We start from the raw sequence: 22,204 nt of genomic DNA, 5'->3' as shown, positions 1-22,204 counted from the left end.
AATAATGTGTATGTGTGTGGGGAAGGATTGGGTTTTATAAGCATATTTTAAAGGCTCAAAGGACTTATAGACATCAAATGGTTCTTCAAAAACAACAACATAATGATTGAAGTGTAAATGAATCATGAACTATGTGGATTAAATATGCTTGGACTTATTACACATAATTAAAAATTTAAGACTTGCTTTGGGCAAAATATGACTGAGACTTTCTCCTGAGCCCCAAACACCCAGAAACATTGAAACATTATAATGCCAAATTTTTCCAAGTCTGTAAGGTCTGAAATTTTTGTAGATCACGTTGACCATTTTTCTTCAGAAAAACATTAACCCTTTAATTAAAAGGTCTAAAATACAATTGCTTCCCTGAGGACTAAGACAGTGAAGAATCTGCCTGCAATGCAGGAGACACGGGTTCTATCCTTGGGTCGGGAAGATCCCCTGGAGAAGGGAATAACAGTCTACTCAAGTATTCTTGCCTCAAGAATCCCATGGACAGAGGAGCCTGGCAGGCTATATAGTTCATGGGGTCACAACAGCCAGACATGACTGAGCAACTATCACTTTCACTTCAGGGACAATTGCTGGGAAGAAACAGCATATTCCTTGAAAATTTAAATAAAGTGGGTTTGCTTACAAATAAAATATTAAAATAAAAACACACATTTGGGAAGAATTGGATTTGTTTGACAGAATATGAGTATAAAACAAGCTAGAAGAGTTGTAAACACGGACTACATCTAATTGGTTGAACAAATGTTAGGCTCAGGATTTTAAAAAGACAGACAAATTAACAGCAAATGTAGCAAATAAAACACCATGTAAGGATTTGTGTTGATGATGAACTCAGTACAAGGCTACAATAGGCTGCCATGTAAAAGCTATCTCAGACTAAATAATGCATTAAAGTGGTGGACTCTACAACATGCCCATCAAATCATACTTTAGTACTACGTTCATGTCACACTTTATGACCTTGTAAATCATGAGTAGACTCCAAGCAATTCCTCATGTAGGAAAGATTAAGCAAGTTCAAGGAAACAGTAAGCTCAGGGACATGAGAACTACCTGAAAAATAACTGAAGGGAAACAATCCAAGAAGGGTCAAGATTTTGATTAATAACAGAGCTTTCCATTGATTAGAGTTATCAAAATTGGAAGAACAGCATTGCTTACTGTAGCTTATTGATGCTTTTGAACTGTGGTGTTGGAGAAGACTCTTGAGAGTCCCTTGGACTGCAAGGAGATCCAACCAGTCCATCCTAAAGGAAATCAACCTTGAATATTCATTGGAAGGACTGATGCTGAAGCTGAAGCTCCAATACTTTGGCCATCTGATGTGAACAGCACACTCATTGAAAAAGACCCTGATCCTGGGAAACATTGAATGCAGGAGGAGAAAGGGGCAGCAGAGGATGAGATGGCTGGATGGCATCACCGACCCAATGGACAAGAGTTTGAGCAAACTCTGGGAATTACTGAAGGACAGGGAAGCCTGGCATGCTGCAGTCTGTGAGGTCGCAAAGAGTTGGACATGACTGAGTGACTGAACAACAACAGTTGCTTACTATTTTAGTTATAGTCATTTCTTCTGATCAGAGGTCTTCAAGGAAATAATATGAGTTGTGAATTTGGTTGATTATCACCTGTACAATAGCAGAGAATATTCTGCCTTATGTGACTTCCCAGGAAAGCTTCAGTTGCCTTAAATGAACAAGTCCTTTTCTCACTACCTACATTTTATTCAATTTTTGCAATAGATTTGGGACTCTTGTCTGAAAAACTGGCAAGACATGACTGAATGCACCTCAGGGTAATATATGTGAAAGACAACTTGCATTCTTTCATTATTTTTAAAAATCTCTCCCTTATTTCTGCAGTTCCACTGCTGGGCCACAAAGTAGGTTTGACTTGAATTGTGAGACACAATGAACACCCAATAGACTTTTACTCAGGTGGCTCCCAGATCTCATCAGTAGAGGCTCTCAGTCAGTTGGTTCCTATGCTCAGACATTCTCTAGGCAAGAATACTGGAGTGGGTTGCCATCCCCTTCTCCAAGGGTTTTTCCAACTCAGGGATCAAACCTGGGTCTCCTACATTGCAGGGAGAGTTCTTTATCAAATCTGAACCACAAGGCTCCTAGATTCAAGAATTCCTTCTGTCCCTTTGGAGAACTTTATACACACTTTGCACCCCAATTTCTCATAGTATGCAATAGCGCTTTGAGTTTATAACATTTGTGAAAAAAAATGAGTGCTTAATGTATTATTTGATATAAATAGTAATCTCAATATATACCATGCTAACCTTGAAACCATCTGTCATTTTGTTGGAAATATTTTGCTGTGTCTAAGGATCTGCTGTGTCTGGCACAAATCACATTGGGATTTTTTCCAGATATAACTCCATCCCCTGCTCAAGTTCTTAAAACAAGTCAATTAACCTGTGGTTGGACCATACATCATAAATTTCAAGGCAAGAATGAGGAAGTGACAGAGGAAAATGAACATTTACTGAGTGCTTTGGTGTTCAGTTGCAAAGTCATGTCCAACTTTTTGCTACCCCATGAACTGCAGCACACCAGGCTCCTTTGTCCTCCACTATCTCCAGGAGTTTGCTCAGTTCATGTCCATTAAGTTGGCGATGCCATCCAACCATCTCATCCTCTGTAGTCCCCTTCTCCTCCTGCCCTCAATCTTTCCCAGGAACAAGGCCTTTTCCAATGAGTCAGCTCTTCGCATCAGGTGACCAAAGTATTGGAGCTTCAGCTTCAGCATCAGTCCTTCCAATGAATATTCAAGGTTGATTTCCTTTAGGATGGACTGGTTGGATCTCCTTGCAGTCCAAGGGACTCTCAAGAGTCTTCTCCAACACCACAGTTCGAAAGAATAACTCTTCAGTGCTCAGCCTTCTTATGTACTGAGTGCCTACTCTATGTGCTAAATACTTTCTATTTGATCTGTATCATAACACTCAGGGATGAATTGTGATCTCCGTTTTATAGATAGAGAAACTGATCTAGATAGAAGCCAAACAGACTACACTATGTGCTAGCTGGGGACTGCATTTATGTTCTGTTTGTCACTCTGTAATAAAGATAGTGTACTCTGTGCTCCTTGAACATGTAAGGCATATTTCATTTATTACTTCCTTTATTTCTGATAATTTGCTTCAAAACATACTAAAAAGAAAGTAAATAAGAATACTGGCTGCACAGTTTGCAGAATCTTAGTTCCCTAACCAGGGACTGAACCTGGGCCATGATAGTGAACCACTGGACTGCTAGGGAGAAATTCAATTTTGTACTTACAAAACTTTGTATAATTCTTGGTACAGATTAGTGGTCCTAAAATTGTTTAAGAAACTAGTGAGTAAATAAATGTAAAGACTGAATAAGCACCTCACACATGCATTTAAATACCCTAGGAAAAATACTGAATTCTGCTGCTGCTGCTAATTAGCTTCAGTTGTGTCCGACTCTGTGTGACCCCATGGACGGCAGCCCACCAGGCTCCTCTGTCCACAGGATTCTCTAGGCAAGAACACTGGAGTGGGTTGTCATTTCCTTTTCAAACTGAATTCCAGAGTTGCATAGAAAAAAATTATAGGTGAAATTTTCTACAGTAAGATCCCTGACAATTATGTAATAACTCTGATGTCAGTTATCCCATTAGACTTTTGCTGTGAAAACCTAAAAAAAGTGTCTGTGTATGTAAAAAAAGTGTGTGTGTGTCAGTGGAAAGTTGTTTCCTACCTGATCAGTCACAAATATATACTCTCAAAGTACCTCTTTAAATTCCAATTGTAACTTTTTCGTTTGAATGAAGAATTGATTCATATTTCAAATTAGTAATCAAATGGGTATTTGGGGAAACAACAGATCTCTCAAGAAGACATCTAAGAAGCACTATTCATACTGGAACAACGATCTAAGAATGGGGTAAAGAGAGACAATTGTAGTATATACACTTTCCTTCTCCTCTAGAGATGTAAAAATCAATGATTTTATTTTATATTCTGAATATAGTGCAGGGCATGTCATTTTCAACCACCTAAGCATTTCAAAGGAACCCAAAGGAAGGGTAGCTACAACACAAAGGGAAACCTTTGCCAGTGGAAAGTGAGGAGGGGAAAGGCCTGCAGCAAACCAGAAAGTGAGAAACTACTCTCCAGTCAACTGCTACACAAATTACAGTGCAACGTGTTCAGTTCCCACACCTTTCCCTTGACAAAATGCTTGTCATTTCAAAATGCTTGTCATTTGAAGTCTTTTCTCGCTAGACAGCCATGTGGGTCTTGTTTCTTTGACATGTATTTGTCTATATCTGAGTTACTGAATATATCTAACATGTGAGAGGAACAGCTAAGTAGTTCTAGGTTTTGTATAACATATACAAAATTTATATAGGCATGAATTTTGCATCGTCTTCATTTTGCACATAATTGTGCTCAAACAAAATCTATAATTTTGTCACCAAATAATTTACAAAAATATGTAGGAGACTTTAGTGTGAAAAATAAGAAGCTATATGTTGCTTAATATCATGAATAATTCTAGCATTAGAATTATTGAACACATAATTCTAATGAATATGAATGCATTCCAGCAGCATTTCTTTTTACTTGAAAATGAAGATATGCAGAAGCTACTAGCAATGCCATAAACGTGTTTGGAGCAGCAACTTAACTGTAGCTCTACTGTACAAAAGTTGCCACCAGTTGAAATGGAATGTTCTAGGTCCCCACAGACTCATTTATTTCCATTGAAGAAGCAATCAAATAACCTAACTGAAAATATTACATTTTGTTTTACACTAATTTTGTTAAAACCCAGACAGGACTGAGTGACTAACACACTTTTGTTAATGTAGGTTTATGAAAACATTAATTTGTTTCCCAAAGGAATATCTTTATGTGCGGCTATATTGTTAGTTAATTTGATTCTTCATTTACATATATGCATATGTGCTTTGGTCTTCATTTTTCTACTTAGCATATTATATCTACTTACATATGTATTTATCTATTTCATTCTTCAAACTCATTTGATGTATATTGAGAAAACAGAATTAAACTGATACTGCAATAATACTATTGAAAAATAGACAGGATGGTAGAAACACATTTTTCCAGAAAGGAAGTTATTACAAGTAAATGTGTGTCATGAAGGCTATACTATAGCTGAAGGTCACAGTCATTTACCAAAATCATGCATTTGGCAGTATAATATTGTATCAGTTGCTCCATAGGCGGAAAGCTTTTACTCCCACAGAGCTGTATTAGAAATTTCCTTCATGATTTCTCACAACTCTATCACTCAATTGGTGGTTTAATGATACCTGTGCACTTTCAACAGAATCCTCATAACTTCTGATGATACCCATGCACCTACTGAAAATGCATGAAGAACGTAATACACAAAGAGAACAGATTTTGCAGCACAGTGCTATGCTCGTTATTATTAAATTAAATCTATGATGTCTACAAATTTCCTTTATATTGGTTAGCTCAGTCTATCAGAATTTTCAGAGATTATATAGAACACAGTATTCTGCCTTTCAGCTTTCAAATAGAAAACAGATTTTATTACATGACAAGTACACCAGTACTTGCCATTTCTTGGTTTTAAAAGGTCAAGTTGGCCAAGAAAGTTATCATAACCCTGATAACACTTGAAAACTCCCATCTCACAGGACTGCATGCAAGCACATTCCCTGAGACTACGTTCTTATACCTCCCACTCTGTTTGGTACCTACCTTCTCTTGCCCACAGGGATGTAGGTTGGTCTCAGCTGGCTGCGGCCAGCACCCCAGGGATGGGGTCAGGGAGTGAATGGGTGGAGATGACAAAGATCTGGGGAAAAGCCTCTTGCCCTGAGCTCCAACTTCTACTTGGTAGACGTGAGATATTCTTCCTTTACATTTACAATGAAAATTAAGGGTGGAAAATACAAAATGGCACAGAGGAAGCAAGTTCAGTTCAGTTCGGTCACTCAGTCGTGTCCGACTCTTTGTGACCCCATGGACTGCAGCACACCAGGCTTCCCTGTCCATCACCAACTCCCAGAGCCTAACCAAAGTCATGTTCATTGAGTCTGTGATGCCATCGAAGAGGAAGCAAGGGGTAATTGCAGTTCACATAGAGATGCAAATGGCCCTTAACAGCTGGGGGCTTTTCCTGAGAGCTCTCTGTTCCCCTAGTCACTTCAGTTGTGTCCAACCCTGTGCAACCCTATAGATTGCAGTCTGCCAGGCTCTTTCCTGAGAGACCACATGTTCAATCAGAAAGAGCAAAGCACTTAGAGTTAGTCATGAGGTCAACTCTCCCTCTTGCCTCTTAGTTCAGTCTTTTCTGTCCAAATTTCAGCTTCCTGGTCTGTCCTGAACTGAACTGAACTGAATACTAGAGACTTTTAGCGCTCCAGAAGATGAAAGCTCTTAGGAACTCTAAAGAGCCAACTGAATGTCATTTAATTCCTTGGCTTCTAATGTCAACTTGAGAGAGTTCTTCAGGACAGGATGGTCCTGGAAAAGTGGGCAGAGTAGACAGGGAGGAGAAATCATTGGTGGGCAGAGTGGGCAGAAAAGAGAGGAAAGCTGAGACACATCTTTCTAGATGGTTTCACTGCATGATTTTCCTAAAGCACTCGAACTGCTCACCTGCCACAAGAAATCCCATGTAACCATTAGCAAATGGAAAATTTATCAAATGCCGCCACCAGAATGCAATGCTATCCAACTATACTTTAATAGGCTAAGAAGCTGATCAAGCCTGAATGACAAGAGCATTAGTTTCCATGGAATGATTCAGAAGTAATGAACATTCAACCACATATTATTTGCAAAAATTCATTTCATGAGTTTACAACGTACTTCTGACTTTGAGAGCATGGAACATTATTTGTGCTGTGTATAGAGAAATAGGTTCCTGTTCAACATGAATTCCCACAATGCAGTTCAGCCCAATCCATTTCAATAAAAACATTTAATATGTTTAGGGCACAGTGCTTAGAGTTTAGCAGTACTTATATGATCCATCATAAAAGGATACATTGTAGAACCAAAATATTTTAGCAACAAGGAGCATTAAAAGTGAAAAATATGACTGGATTAAATGATGCATAAATATCGTATAAAATTAGTTTCCTTTTAATCTTGACTAGTTTTGAACATAAATACTTATACTGTAAAAGCCCCAGGCAATCAGTAAAAATTGGGGGATAATCTTTAAATTTGTTGTCAATGCCACAGTTTATTTAAAACTGGAAAGCACCCCTTACCAGTGAAAAAATTTAAAAAAAAAGAGACTACTCTTCAACATTATTACCCAACCCTAGAATAAATAAGCTGAATAATTGTATTCTACTCCCTTTATTTAGAAAGAATACATTTCTTAAAAGTTAAACCCTACTATCATTAATCAAAACTGAGATATCTGCTATTAAATAATTAGACTATATTTAATGAAAAATTTATGATCAGTCAAACTCACTGTTGGAGAAGGAAATGGCAACCCACACCAGTATTCTTACCTGGAGAATCCCATGGACAGAACAGCCCCGCGGGTTATAGTCCATGAGGTCACAAAGAGTCAGACAAAACTGAGTGACTAAACAGCAAGCTCACTGAAATTTCAACTCCATGAAGACAGAAAATATGTCTTGTTCTCTGAAAATTTTCTGTTTTAGAGAAGAGTGACTAACAAAACACCAAATTGCTACTGAATGAATTAATGTGATGGATTCAATACGTAGGCCAGACAAAGGAGGAGGCTTTGAAATCAAGGTAATTTTTAAAAATAATTTAATGCTAATTTTTTTTTAAAGTTAAATATTACATATTTACTATATTGTTGTTCAGTTGCCAGGTCACCTCTGACTCTTTTTGACCCAATGGACTGCAGCATGTCAGGCCTCCCTGTCCCTCACCATCTCCCAGAGTTTGCCCAACGTCATGTCTCTATGATTATAAATTAATAGTAAATGCTTTACGGGGAATATTTAAAATATTAAAAATCAGTTGCTTAAGGGGAAAGAAATATATTTTCTACTCCCACTCAATTATAATTTTACACTTTCCAAATTTTTCTCAGTGAGCACAGTTTTTAATCATAAAACAGTTTTTAAAAACATCCTTTCACTTTGCAAAATGACTAGTAATGCACATACTAATTGGTAAAAAAGGGCAATTCGAAGGGGAAATCAAAAGGAAAATGGACCTTTCCTGTGTTTCACTGAAAAGAGAGTAGAATATGGTTAAAATGAAAAGAGAACTTTCCTGGACTCACAGGTGCCTGTGGGGTGTGCCTGTGTGAAAGGAAGTAAGGACAGATTTGGGAGCACGACTTTCTGGATTTGATTCCTGTTTCTGCCTCTGGATTTCTCTGTGAGCCTGGGGAACCCAGAGACTCAGGCTTGTGTTTCAGAAATCTAGACTAAATTTACTTAAACTCTCTATTTCTCTATTGGTGAAATGGGGGCAACATTAGTACTTGCTTCCTATTGTGTGGACTACTGAAGTTACCATTTGTTAAAGCCTTGACAACAATGCCTGGCGAATGTTAAATGCTACATAAACGAAAGCTCTTACATGAACTATTATGCACTCTATGCAAGGGACCACAACAAAACAAATAGACGTGTTTGTCTTAATCTTTGTCTTTTAACTTTGCCTAACCCCTTTCCTGTCTAGAGCAACCCTTCCCCTCTCCTCTTCTTGTTTTGCTCAGTGCTGTGTCAGGTCTGGGACATCAAATACTCCTCTGTATATATGTTGACCCAGTCTGTATTCTCCCAGCACTGTGTTTGTGAATTACTGAAGCCCCACACAAGCTGGAGCCACCCGCAATTCCCACATGTGATCAACCATGAAGGTGTTATGATAAGACGTGTAGACTCCTTGCTGTATATAGTTTTTGCTATGACATTGCTCTGCACACAACTATTCAGAAAAGCATTTCAGGTATTTTTGGCACCCTAGTTAAAAGATACAGAAAAAATGGGCTACTGCCTCAGCACATGCCCCATAAAATAATAAGAGGTATACATCTAGACAACCAACTATATCCTTTTTCAGGGTGGTAAGTGAGTTCTTAGAACCGAGGAGGCACTGGATACCATTTCCAAAATGTAGACCAGTGTCAAACCCATTAAAATTGAGATCCTGTAAGATTTCCCACATTCAGCATGTCAGCTCTTTAGTCTTTATTAAATCTTTTATATGTTAATGCAAAAAGCAACATGCTATTGTTCTTTAAAGTAATACCTCCAAATTCTTATCAAGATGTTAGAGTATTCTTAGTCAGTGGAAAGTCAGAACAGAAGGGAAACACAGATTCCCATGCACATTTTACCTAACACTGTTTCTCTAGAGAAAAATATTCTTCTCTTAGCTTTAAGCAGAGCCTATACAGAGAAGTGCTAAAGGAAAGAGATACAAAATTCAACCTAATCAAATTACCCAAGCATAGTGATCAGTGAAAATGGTGGATATCATCACCATTTATCTCTAACCCCAGGGCAGAGAAAGGGGTCTGGGACTAGTGTCAATAAGTCTAAGGTTAATACTAATGTTTCAGTCGTATTAGACAGTAGTAGTAGTAAAGATAACCAAAGGCTAGGTGTCTCAATGTGTGATACTTCAATGCCCAAGAAAGACCATCCAGGAGATCTTTCTCTCCTCTCCAATTTTCATGATTGAGAAAAAAATTAAGATGCTTAAAAAGTAGGGTCAAATTTTGGAGAACAGTGTGGAGTTTCCTTAAAAAAACAAAAATAGAGTTGCCATATGATCCAGCAATCCCACTCCTGAGCATATCCATAGAAAACTCTAATTTTAAAAGATACATGCACCCAATATTCAAAGCAGTACTACTACTATAGCCAAGATTTGTCAGAAACCTAAATGTCCATCAACAGATGAATGGATAAAGTAGATGTGATATGTAAACACAATGGAATATTATGCAGCCATTAAAAAAGAATGAATAATGCCATTTGCAACCACATGGATGGACTCAGAAATTATCATACTAAGTAACTCAGACAGAGAATGACAAATATCATGCAATGTCGCTTACATGTAGAATCTAAAAAATGATACAAGTGAACTTATTTACAAAACAGAAATAAATTCATAGACAGAAAACAAACTTATGGTTACCAACGTGAAAAGTAGGGGGAGGAATAAATTGTGAGTCCGGCCTTAACAGATACACACAAGGACCTACCGTGTAGGACAAGGAATGCTACTCAGTATCTTGTAATAACCTATAATGGAAAAGATCTGAATATATACATATATATATATATACATGACTCACTTTACTGTATACCTGAAACATTGTATTTATATATTTTTTAAAGTATGCTCAAGTCCTTTGAGCAAGATATCATGCACAAAGAATAGAAAACCTAATCAGAGTAACCAGTCTCAGAGCTCTAGGAATTTATGCAATAGTCTAATACAAAAGCTCATCTTAGGATGAGGACATAAAGGAAAGGAAAGTGATCCCAACAACTAGATTTTAGGAAAACTCCACCTTGATAAATAGCAGGAAGGCTGATGGTGGACTATTTGGAAACCAACCAATTTTATGAGATTATCTGTAGCTATCTTGAATGTAGTTCAAGCTCTAAGATTTGCTGCTGCTTCGAAAAGGGGATTGCATTCTTCTACACAGTTCGCTGTATGTTGAGTGTGTGATTCTGAATGAGTGGAAGAGGAATAAAATTAAGAGTAAATCAACAAGGAAAGCATTGAGTCCCAGGATCCCAGGATATCTTTCTTTTTGGAGAATCCTTTTCTCTGAGTCTACTTCCCAAAGTAGTAGCCATATCTTTTTTCTTTTTCTTTTTTTTCAAGTTGAAAGTGAAAGTGAAGTCGCTCAGTCGTGTCCAACTCTTTGCGACCCCGTGGACTGTAGCCCACCAGGCTCCTCCGTCCATGGGATTCTCCAGGCAAGAATACTGGATTTGGTTGCCATTTCCTTCTCCAGGGGATCTTCCCGACCCAGGGATCAAACCCAGGTCTCCTGCATTGCGGGCGTACGCTTTAACCTCTGAGCCAAAGTTAAGTGAGCAGAAAAACAACTTGCCTTTGAATTCTTTATTGCACTCTCATTTCAAAAACTATTATTCTCTGATGTTATATCTGAATTTTGTAAAGAAACATTAAGAATATAGATCTTCAATGATTAGAAGCTGAAAAAATCTCATATCCTTCATTTTAAAAGATGCACTTGGAAAGGGTGTGTGTATGTGTTTATTGGAATTGCTTATGGAAGTATTAATATAATTCATTTTGTTCAAGGCTTTAAAAGTATTGTTTTGACAAGATCAGGAATTTTATTCAGTTTAAGCCTGCTTTATGCAATGATATACAGATGAACCTTTACCTATCTGCCAGGCTTTTTTTCCCCAGCTTAGTCTATTGCCCTGAAAGGGAAGTTTAAAAAAAAAAAAATTGCTGTGGCATTTCACCATGCAGCCCTCAAAGTGAGAGGTGAAAGGCACAGATAGCATTGCTTTTGCTTTATAATCTCGACCATGTTTCCACTTCCTGCCACGCAGCAGTATGATTAAGTACACCAGCCTTGGCTCTCAGCTTTATTTTGCTTTAAATGATACCCAGAGGCTGGCTACTCAATAACTTTCTTTTTTCCTATTTTAAATCAGTGCTGTCCTGATATTGAAACACATCTACTCTCTTCATGGCTCTGGTTACTTAACCACTGAATTAATTTGTCTTGGTCCACATTTTTTTGCAGGGAATATATCAGGGAATGTAAAAAATTCATAAATGCTTCTTGATAATTATAAGAATACCCCTGGTGATTATCATGATATTTAGAAAACCTGCTTGGCTAGACACAAATCCCAATGCCATATGGAAAACTTAATATTTACATGAGATCTTTAAACAGTTACACTTCCATAAATTAGTCAGATAGCTTAAAAAAAAATCACTGCAACATTCTATGATTATATTTCCTGGAAATAAAGTCTGCAAGAAACTTTAACATTCTATTATTTGAATTATTGTAGCAAAAATCAAGCACAAGACCATTTATTGAAGCTCTGATAGTTGATGGGTCTTTGAACTGTTTGTATTATAGTGAAATTTAAATATGATTTAGATAAAAGATATTGGTATGTTTATTCAGTTAAAACAAAAATTATTTCGGAAGAACATATTAAATGCAAGTCATTTAAAAGCTTGAAAGATAATAAGTCATATTGTATTCAAAAATAAACATTTGTTGGATGATATATTGTGGGGAGAAGGATGTGATAAGTCCACACATAACTGTAATTCAGAATATACTGTTAAATAACCACTGGAAAAGTGAGCTCAAATGCTCTGAAGTGTTGAATGAAAGAGAAATCTTGGACCATAATTGAAATTTTCTCATTAGTTTATAGTACGTTTATGAATTACAAGACTATAATTTTAAAATAGCTTTCAAAATATCTTCAGGTAAACTGACTATATTAAAATAAAGTAAAATTCAGATAACTGATTTATTACATGTAAGCACCTCCAGCACTATTTCATGTATATACATATATTTGTGGGCTATAAAATATCCACATGTATTTGTGGGCTATAAAATAATATATTATGTCACTATTCATTTACTTTGTAAGTAACCAAAAATTTCAGATAAATATTTCCTCTGAATATGATTTAGTATAAAAAAGCGAAAAACAGTGAAAACTGGTACCGAAGGTGGATTTTTCTAAAATATTTTTCAGTATTTGACAGATCAGATAGTAGACTTTCAGCAAAAATCCTGCACTTTTTATCCATAATCTATTCAACCTTCTCCTTTATTTTTCATAAATTATTTAGTTAAATGGCATTTTTGATCATGTTTCTTGAAATGCCACTTAATTTTGTCAAGGTTTTCATAACTATATCTGTATTTAGGAAGAAATTTACCTTCAAGTGTTAATAGTAGTCTCTACTACTTAATCTTCTTTAACAACTATAATTTCATTTTCATATACTTATTTTTTTAGGAGATAAGTAGATTCTGGCCATTGAAATCCATCTGCAACCTACCCCCTTGATTAAAAGAGTAGTCAATTATTTTAAGAGAGTGCATCTGTTTTAGAATCAAACAGTGTAAGGTAAAAATTGTATTTAAAAGTGTAAGCCAGTCCACAAAGCTGATATAATCATCTATTAGGTTTTAAACTGCTCCCAAGAAACATAAACTATATTTTATTCCTCAAGGATTTAGAAGCAATGCAGAAATATTATAATAATCCTTTGAAAAGGAAGGAAGATAGAATGGTAAGATGACAAAGTGCAAGGAAGGAAGGGAGGGAGGAAATGTATGACAAAAGGAAATAAGTAGTATGTCTCTATTTTTTCTAAATATTTATCACATATTTTATATTTTACTTATCTTCATATGTATGAGCTTAAAAAGTTACTAGATATTTTTAGGAGCTGGTTTGTTCATCTCTAAATATAGCAATTGCATGTGGCCTCTAATCTCTTTCACCCATAGAAGTCTTATACTGCATAGCTTTATATCAAGTAAATGCTAAATTATTAAACCAATGATTTTGGAACTGGAGGAGTTTACAACAAGATCCTAAGAAACAGCATGGTCTAAACTATATAGTTATGAATCATCAGTAGAATGCCAGTTAATTCATATATTAGGTGATCCATAAAGAGATGTCAAAATATTTAGTAGAGAGATTTATCTCATCGAAAAATGGGTAGAAGACCCAAATAAACATTTCTCAGAAGAAGACATACAGATAGCTATCTTAAAAGCACGTGAAAAGATGCTCAATATTACTAATTCTCTAACACTGTTTATGGGAATGTAAATTGCTAATACCTGCTATGAGGAGAGTATGGAGTTCCCTAAAAAACCAAAAATAGAGCTACCATATGATCCAGCAATCCTATATATATGGGCATACATCTGAAGAAAACCATAATTCAAAGATATATATGCATTCCAGTGTTCACTGCAGTACTATTTATGTTAGCCAAAACATAGAAATGACTAAATGTCCATCAGCAGGTGAATGGATAAAGAGATATGGTTCATATATACAATGGAATATTACTCTACAATAAAAAAGAATGAAGTAATGCCATTTGCAGCAGCATGGATGGACCAAGAGGTTAGAGACAAATATCATATATTATCACTTATATGTGGAGTCTAAAAAAAGAAAGGGTACAAATGAACTTACCTTCAAAACAGAAATAGATTCACAGATGCAGAAACAAACTTATGGTTATCATGGGCTAAGGAAGGGATAAATTGGGAGACTGGGACCCATACTAATAAAGACTTCTGTATAGCACAGGTGATTTTAATCAATACTCTGTAATGGCCTATATGGAAAAAGAAAATAAAAATATATATTTGACTATAATATGTGACTGATTCACTTTGCTGCACACCTGAAACTTACAACATTGTAAATCAAGTATACTCTAATTAAAAAAAATAAAAAGAAATATATCTCATGTGTATTAAGGATTTTACTTTCTTGGCAACAGGATATTGTATAAAATCCTACATAATTCAGAATCTGCAAATAGTTACCTAGAAATTGTTTGATGCTCATATACATACAGTAGTCTAAAATCTCAATGATACTGCCACATTTCCAAAAATGCAGGAATTGAGCAATTTGCAAATGAAATTTAGAAGGTTCACTAAATTTAAAACTTTTCAGTCAGTATTTTAAAAGGATTTTGCGGTCAACAACTTTTATGTTTTTATGTTCAGTTGCTCAGTCATGTCTGACTCTTTGTGCCCATGAACTGCACACACCAGGCTTCCCTGTCCTTCACTATATCCCAGAGTTTGCTCAAGTTGATGTCCATTAAGTCAGTGATGCCATCCAACCATCTCATCCTCTGTCATCCCCTTCTCCTGCCTTCAATCTTTTCCAGAATCGGGGTCTTTTCCAATGAATTGGCTCTTTGTATTAGGTGGCCAAAGTATTGTAGCTTCAACTTTAGCATCAGTCCTTCCAATGAATATTCACGGTTGATTTCCTTTAGGATTGATTGGTTTGATCTCTGTGCAGTCCGAGGGACTCTCAAGAGTCTTCTCTAGCACTATGGTTTGAAAGCATTAATTCTTCACCATCTAGTCTTCTTTATGGTCCAACTGTCACGTCCGTACATGACTACTGGAAAAAAAACATAGCTTCAATTATGCAGACCTTTGTCAGCCTGGTTATGTCTGTGCTTTTTAATATACTGTCTAGGATTTCATATCTTTTTCTTCCAAGGAACAAGTGTCTTTTAATTTCATGGCTGCTGTCACCGTCCAAAGTGATTTGGGAGCCCAAGAAAATAAAGTCTGTCACTATTTCTATTTGTTTCCCCATCTATTTGCCATAAAGGACTGATACTAAAGCTGAAACTGCAATACTTTGGCCACCTCATGCGACGAGTTGACTCACTGGAAAAGACTCTGATGCTGGGAAAGGTTGGGAGCGGGAGGAGAAGGGGACGACAGAGAATGAGATGGCTGGATGGCATCACCGACTCTGTGGACATGAGTTTGAGTGAACTCCGGGAGTTGGTGATGGACAGGGAGGCCTGGCGTGCTGTGATTCATGGGGTCACGGAGAGTCGGACATGACTGAGCGACTGAACTGAACTGAACTGAACTGATGGGACCACATGCCATGATCTTCATTTTCTGAATTTTGAGTTTTAAGCCAGCTATTTCTCTCTCCTCTTTCACATTTATGAAAGACACTTTAGTTCCTCATCAATTTCCACTATTAGGATGGTATCATCCACAAATCTGAGGTTATTGATATTTCTCCCAGTCAACAACTTAGGCTGGTCCAATAAACTAATATTATAGTCAGCTTTACCATTTTTACTCTTGGTATTAATAACTATTCCTATTGCAATTTTTTATAATAAAATAAATTAGCAATCACATAGAAATAATTCCAATATTTGTGGTAAAAATATAAGCTTCAATACATTATTTAGTTTCCAGAACATTATCTTTTCTGGAATTCTTTAGAGTGGTGCCTACATGGGAACAGGTACTGCTATTCTAAAATATGAACACTCCAAGAATTTACTAGAGATTTGTACGAAACTTACGAGAAGTGAGTTTCAATGCCATATCTTTTCAATATTTGCTTTCATAATTTACACTGTTCTTACACTTCCTTCAGACTTCTACTGTTAATATTCTAATGTGTCTTGGTTGATTTTTTGAGTTATGTGTTTCTCTATTAATCTTTCACACTAAAGCAGGAGCTTTTGAGGTATGGCCCTAGAATGATGGTTTTTAGCCTCAGAAACAAGCAGGCTAAGGGACTTATATAGGGTCAAGCAAATGCTATAGATAAATCTTATCTCATTCTACTTAAAAATACATGTTAATGACCAAGAACAGATATAACAAACTTTATAAACTTGACACACTCTATCAGAAAAAAGACACTGCAACACATATTTAGTTTGGTTTCAGTTCAGTTCAGTCACTCAGTCATGCCCCAATCTTTGTGACCCCATGAACTGCAGCACGCCAGGCCTCCCTGTCCATCACCAACTCCCGGAGTCTACACAAACACATGTCCACTGAGTCGGTGATGCCATCCAACCATCTCATCCTTTGTTGTCCCCTTCTCCTCCTGCCCGCAATCTTTCCCAGCATCAGGGTCTTTTCAAATGAGTCAGCTCTCTGCATCAGGTGGCCAAAGTATTAGAGTTTCAGCTTCAACATCAGTCCCTCCAATGAATACCCAGGACTGATCTCTTTTAGGATGGACTGGTTGGATCTCCTTGCAGTCCAAGGGACCCTCAAGAGTCTTCTCCAGCACCACAGTTCAAAAGCATCAATTCTTCGGCGATCAGCTTTCTTTATAGTCCAACTCTCACATCCATACATGACTATTGGAAAAACCATAGCCTTGACTAGACAGACCTTTGTTGGCCAAGTAATGTCTCTGCTTTTTAATATGCTGTCTAGGTTGGTCATAACTTTCCTTCCAAGGAGCAAGCGTCTTTTAATTTCATGGCTGCAATCACCATCCACAGTGATTTTGGAGACCAGAAAAATAAAGTCAGCAACTGTTTCCACTGTTTCCCCATTTATTTCCCATGAAGTGATGGGACCAGATGCCATGATCTTAGTTTTCTGAATTTTGAGTTTTAAGCCAACTTTTCCACTCTCCTCTTTCACTTTCTTCAAGAGACACTTTAGTTCTTCTTCACTTTCTGCCATAAGGGAGGTGTCATCTGCCTATCTGAGGTTATTGATATTTCTCTTGGCAATCTTGATTCCAGTTGTGCTTTCTCTAGCCCAGCATTTCTCATGATGTACTCTGCATATAAGTTAAATAAGCAGGGTGACAATATACAGCCTTGACGTACTCCTTTTCCTATTTGGAGCCAGTCTGTTATTCCATGTCCAGTTCTAACTGTTGCTTCCTGACCTGCATACAGGTTTCTCAAGAGGCAGGTCAAGTGATCTGGTATTCCCATCTCTTTCAGAATTTTTTACAGTGTATTGTGATCCACACAGTCAAAGACTTTGGCATAATCAATAAAGCAGAAATAGATGTTTTTCTGGAACTCTCTTGCTTTTTCAATGATCCAGTGGATGTTGGCAATTTGATCTCTGGTGCCTCTGCCTTTTCTAAAACTAGCTTGAACATTTTGAAGTTCATGGTTCACATATTGCTGAAGCCAGGCTTGGAGAATTTTGAGCATTACTTTATTAGCGTGTGAGATGAGTGCAATTGTGCAGTAGTTTGAGCATTCTTTGGCATTGCCTTTCTTTGGGATTGGAATGAAAACTGACCTTTTCCAGTCATATTGCAATCAAAATTACTAAATCCTATCCCATTTGAGGGCCTGCCTGGTGACTCAGTGGTAAAGAATCTTCCTGCCAATGCAGGTGATGCAGGTTTAATCCTTGAGTCAGGAAGATCCCCTGCAGGAGGAAATGGCAACCCACTCCAATATTCTGGCATGGGAAATCCCATAGACAGAGGAGCCTGGTGGGCTCCAGTCCATGGGGTAGCAAAGAGTTGGACATGACTTAGCAACTAAACAAACAAAAACCAAACATTCCACTTGAAGCGTATTTTATGTATTTGCACTCATGTTATTTTTTCTATTATAACATTATTATTTTAAACTCATTTCCCTCCTGAGATTTAACTTTTTTATTCCTTTCTTTAGGTCAACAAGTATTCATTTAAAATTTTTTAGCTATTTTTGTAATATCCAATGAGGAAAGAACACCAAAAGTGCCTGATTCCTCATCTTTCAGAATAGCTGGATTTATTTGCCTCCCATTATCTACATAGAGCTTAACTCTGAGTACACTCAAAATACACACAAGAGTTTCAGAAGCTTGTCAGTGACCAGGAACATGGAAAGATAATGAAAGTCATCTTGAGATCTTAAACACACTATCTTTTAACCACAAACACTTTAATTTACTATCTGATGATACAAACCTCTAAAACAGTCATTAGCCTCTCAGTTAATTCACAATCTTGCATATATCTGAATCTGCCCTTTGTATTTCTTTTTTGAAAATCACAAAAAGTGGAGCTATCATTTGTAAAACAGATTCTCACACTATATGTTTGACCACTCGCCAAAATATTTAATTAACCTTTTTTAAAAAAGTAGCACATTGCAATTTCAGCTAATTGTGTTGGAACGATAAGAAATATTCTTTTAAAATTGAAGGCATCCCAGCCATCCTCAGCTCTTCTCATTTAACAGATTCAACAGTGCCATCAGTCAGTTCAGTTCAGTCGCTCAGCCGTTTGCGACTCTCCGCGACCCCATGAATCACAGCATGCCAGGCCTCCCTGTCCATCACCAACTCCTGGAGTTCACTCAAACTCAGGTCCACAGAGTCAGTGATGCCATCCAGCCATCTCATTCTCTGTCGTCCCATTCTCCTCCTGCCCCAACCTTTCCCAGCATCAGAGTCTTTTCCAGTGAGTCAACTCGTCGCATGAGGTGGCCAAAGTATTGCAGTTTCAGCTTTAGCATCAGTCCTTCCAATGAACACCCAGGATTGATCTCCTGTAGAATGGACTGGTTGGATCTCCTTGCAGTCCAAGGGACTCTCAAGAGTCTTCTCCAGTACCACAGTTCAAAAGCATCAATTCTTCGGCGCTCAGCTTTCTTCACAGTCCAACTCTCACATCCATACATGACCACGGGAAAAACCATAGCCTTGACTAGACGGACCTTTGTTGGCAAAGTAATGTCATACAGGGCATCAAATGAGATTCCCTCATCTTAGTGACCTCATTTCAGAACTAGGTAATTATGGAAAGGGTATATTACCCCCTCTGGCTTCCCTGGTGGCTCAGTGGTAAAGAATCCACCTGCCAATGCAGGAGACACAGGTTCGATCCCTGGGTGGGGAAGATCCCCTGAAGGAGGGAATGGCAACCCACTTCAATATTCTTGCCTGGGAAATCCTAAGGATGGAGGAGCCTGGCAGGCTACAGTCCATGGGGTTGGAAAGAGTTGAACACGTCTAGTGACAACAATGACATCAGTAATATTGCCCCCACACCCAGCTCAGTCTGCATAGTTTACATATAGAATTTTTAAACTAAATATTCAAGGTTTTTGTTTAGCCAGAGACAATTTAAGCTTAGTAAATACCTTTGAAAAGTTTAATTTTTTCCTCACCTTCAATTTATATTAATCTTTAAACTGAATTGCTGATTGCTTAAAGACTATTCTTCCTACTTAAGGTTACAGATTTGGGCTTAGTTCTTTTATGCAAGTGAAACTATTGTTAGTCACAGACTTAAAGACTGCCTTGGCACTTATTTGAACTACTTCCTCTCTACCACAACAGTTTTTCCATTCTTTTCTGCTATCAGCTGAAGACGAATCCGTTTTTGAGATTTGTTCCCAGAACAAAAATAAGGTGATGTAATTTTGGCCAAGAAGCCAAGCATTTTGACGAGGAAGATGTAGAAGTCCAAATCCAAATGAAATCACTCTCTAGGGACACAAGTTCTTGTTGATACACTAACAGGGTTCATTAGTTCTTCTGATTTTCCATGGGAGATCTGTGGGCAGAACTCAACCAGGAAATGGTCTCGTCCAAACTTTGAACATACCAGGGACAACAGTTGACAGTTTCCACTAAGTCATCCTTCTGACCCTCAAGCTCTGCTTATAACTTCTCTAAATGAATCACTCAGCTGTGGTTTTAATTAAGAAAAATCATGGGGCATGCAGAGATTGAGCCCACATTTATACATAAATTTATATTTGACTGTCTTATAGATACAAAGGATATTTTTCTGTATAATTCAAGGTCTGAATTTTTAAAAATTATCCTTAGGACAGCAGACAGTTGTTTTCATAGAAATGCTTTCATTCAAAAAATGTTCATTTATTAATTTTATCAGAAGTATCAATTTATTCTGTGCAATCATCACACTGCCTGAAGTCCCTTAGTCACTTACAGAAAATAATTTCAATTCCTTTGGAAGCCTCTGCTCTTCCTTTCCTGGGTACTGTGGTGTAAATAAAATGGAGCTGATATTTTCTTAGAATATCAAGCAGTTTTAAAAACTTTAAGTCATTTTGTAACTATAGAAACTTATCTGACCCTAACAGTTTAAACTGATGCTTCTAAAAACTGAACTTATTACTCTTAGAATTGTGCAGACTATTTTAAAGGCTTGAATGTATATTGGACAAAACGGTTACTTGTGGGGGGTTGTTTGATAAAAATACGTTAAATATAGTAATGAATAGGCATAGAGGAATTTAGGTAAATGTGACACATTTTAACAGTTTAGTAATAAGAACTGAGGACACTCTGTTTTGCTAAAGAACAGAGAAGAGAGGAAAATGGGGGTATGATAGAAAATGCTTTACTATAGTGGAATGTAAATATGTGGTACTTGATTTAACTGAATTTACTTGATTCTAGAAGACAGCCTCTGAGATGCACCTTAACCATTCCTGTAGTAAGTGAGATATTGTTAAATGGTCTTATGACAGTGTAATTGATTAACAGAACAAAGTAAATACTTTGTTTCAGGGGTTTAGTGTTTTCAAGAAAGTTTGTCATCATTTAGCAAGTGATTTTAAGAGACTCAAAATGGCTTTCACTTTTTAAAAACGGTTTTTAGAAGTTGAAATATCATTTGCAGATACTATAGATCACAACTACATTTTAAAATTGCAAGTACAAATTTACTTTTTTCTTCCCTAAATTTCTACCTGAGGTCAGCAGAAATTCACCCCTGGTGCACAAATTCAGGTTGAGATACAGTAAAGATGTAATAATAAAGGGGGCTTTTTTAACCCAATAAGTACAAAACATCCGTACTTTTAGAGATCAATGAGAATATATAACAACGAGAATCAAATAAATTTGAGATGCTTGTTATAGGGTCATTGATTAATTATATGTCCAAATTGTCCTTCTGTCATATACTTTCTACAGTACAGTGTTAGAATTAAGGACAAAATGGAAAGATCAGTTACATTGTGGGTAGGCACAAAAAGAATCTATACATTCAAGAGTCTGATTTGATAGTCTCTACTGTTATGATTTTTGATAAAGTGTGGTGAGAATGACAGAACTGAGAAGACTCATGGAAGTCACTTGTTCTAAACTCCCATTTTACAGTCAGGAAACTTGGAGCTGACAAGGGTCATGATGTTCAAGGTTACATAGTTTATGGATAATATGATGGCTGTTTCTCAGAACCTAGTCTCCTTGTATATAAACTATATCAAGTATTTCTAAAGCGAGGGCATATTGAAGAGTTTGATTCTAATCCACCATTCTTTTAAAGTCTTTAAAAAGCATGTCTGTCTCATCAAATGCTTCTATGTCAAAAGATTAAAACAGCTGAAAATAATGAGGCATCATAGCATGGCAGTTATGGTCTATTTTAGGAAACCTGTTGCTCGGTGTCACAGAGAGTGGTCATGTGAATTTGTTAAACTGAAGATTTGGATCTTTTAGGATGGAAAATGGCCAGAATGCCAAAGATACAAGCAAACAGGAGAGCAACAGAGGCAGCAAGGATGGTGACCTGAGAGAAACCAGCTTAAAACTGTGTGCAGGAGGCGGGCAGCCCTGTAGTATCAGCCACTTAGAGATGAGGACAGCGCAGCGTACACATCCACCTAAAGAGCAGACCCACCAAATCTAAAACCTTA

General features: G+C 37.0%; 1 long non-coding RNA gene across 2 annotated transcripts in view; it reads right to left on the bottom strand.

The window, feature by feature from the left end:
- LOC148775467 (uncharacterized) overlaps positions 1 to 22,204 on the bottom strand; it is a 114,473-nt gene that overhangs the window by 80,058 nt on the left and 12,211 nt on the right. The window contains exon 3 of one of the 2 annotated variants that reach the window (XR_016039242.1): positions 14,447 to 15,180. The exons of the other annotated variant lie outside the window; for it this stretch is intronic. This is a non-coding gene — a long non-coding RNA (uncharacterized LOC148775467). Of the gene's footprint in view, positions 1 to 14,446; positions 15,181 to 22,204 lie in introns of those variants that run through there. 2 annotated transcript variants of the gene reach the window in all.

This window comes from Moschus berezovskii, chromosome 15 (assembly GCF_049115385.1).
Source record: "Moschus berezovskii isolate FMDL1 chromosome 15, NW_MosBer_1.0, whole genome shotgun sequence".
Taxonomy (NCBI): domain Eukaryota; kingdom Metazoa; phylum Chordata; class Mammalia; order Artiodactyla; family Moschidae; genus Moschus; species Moschus berezovskii.
This window is presented reverse-complemented; position numbering and strand designations above follow the sequence as displayed.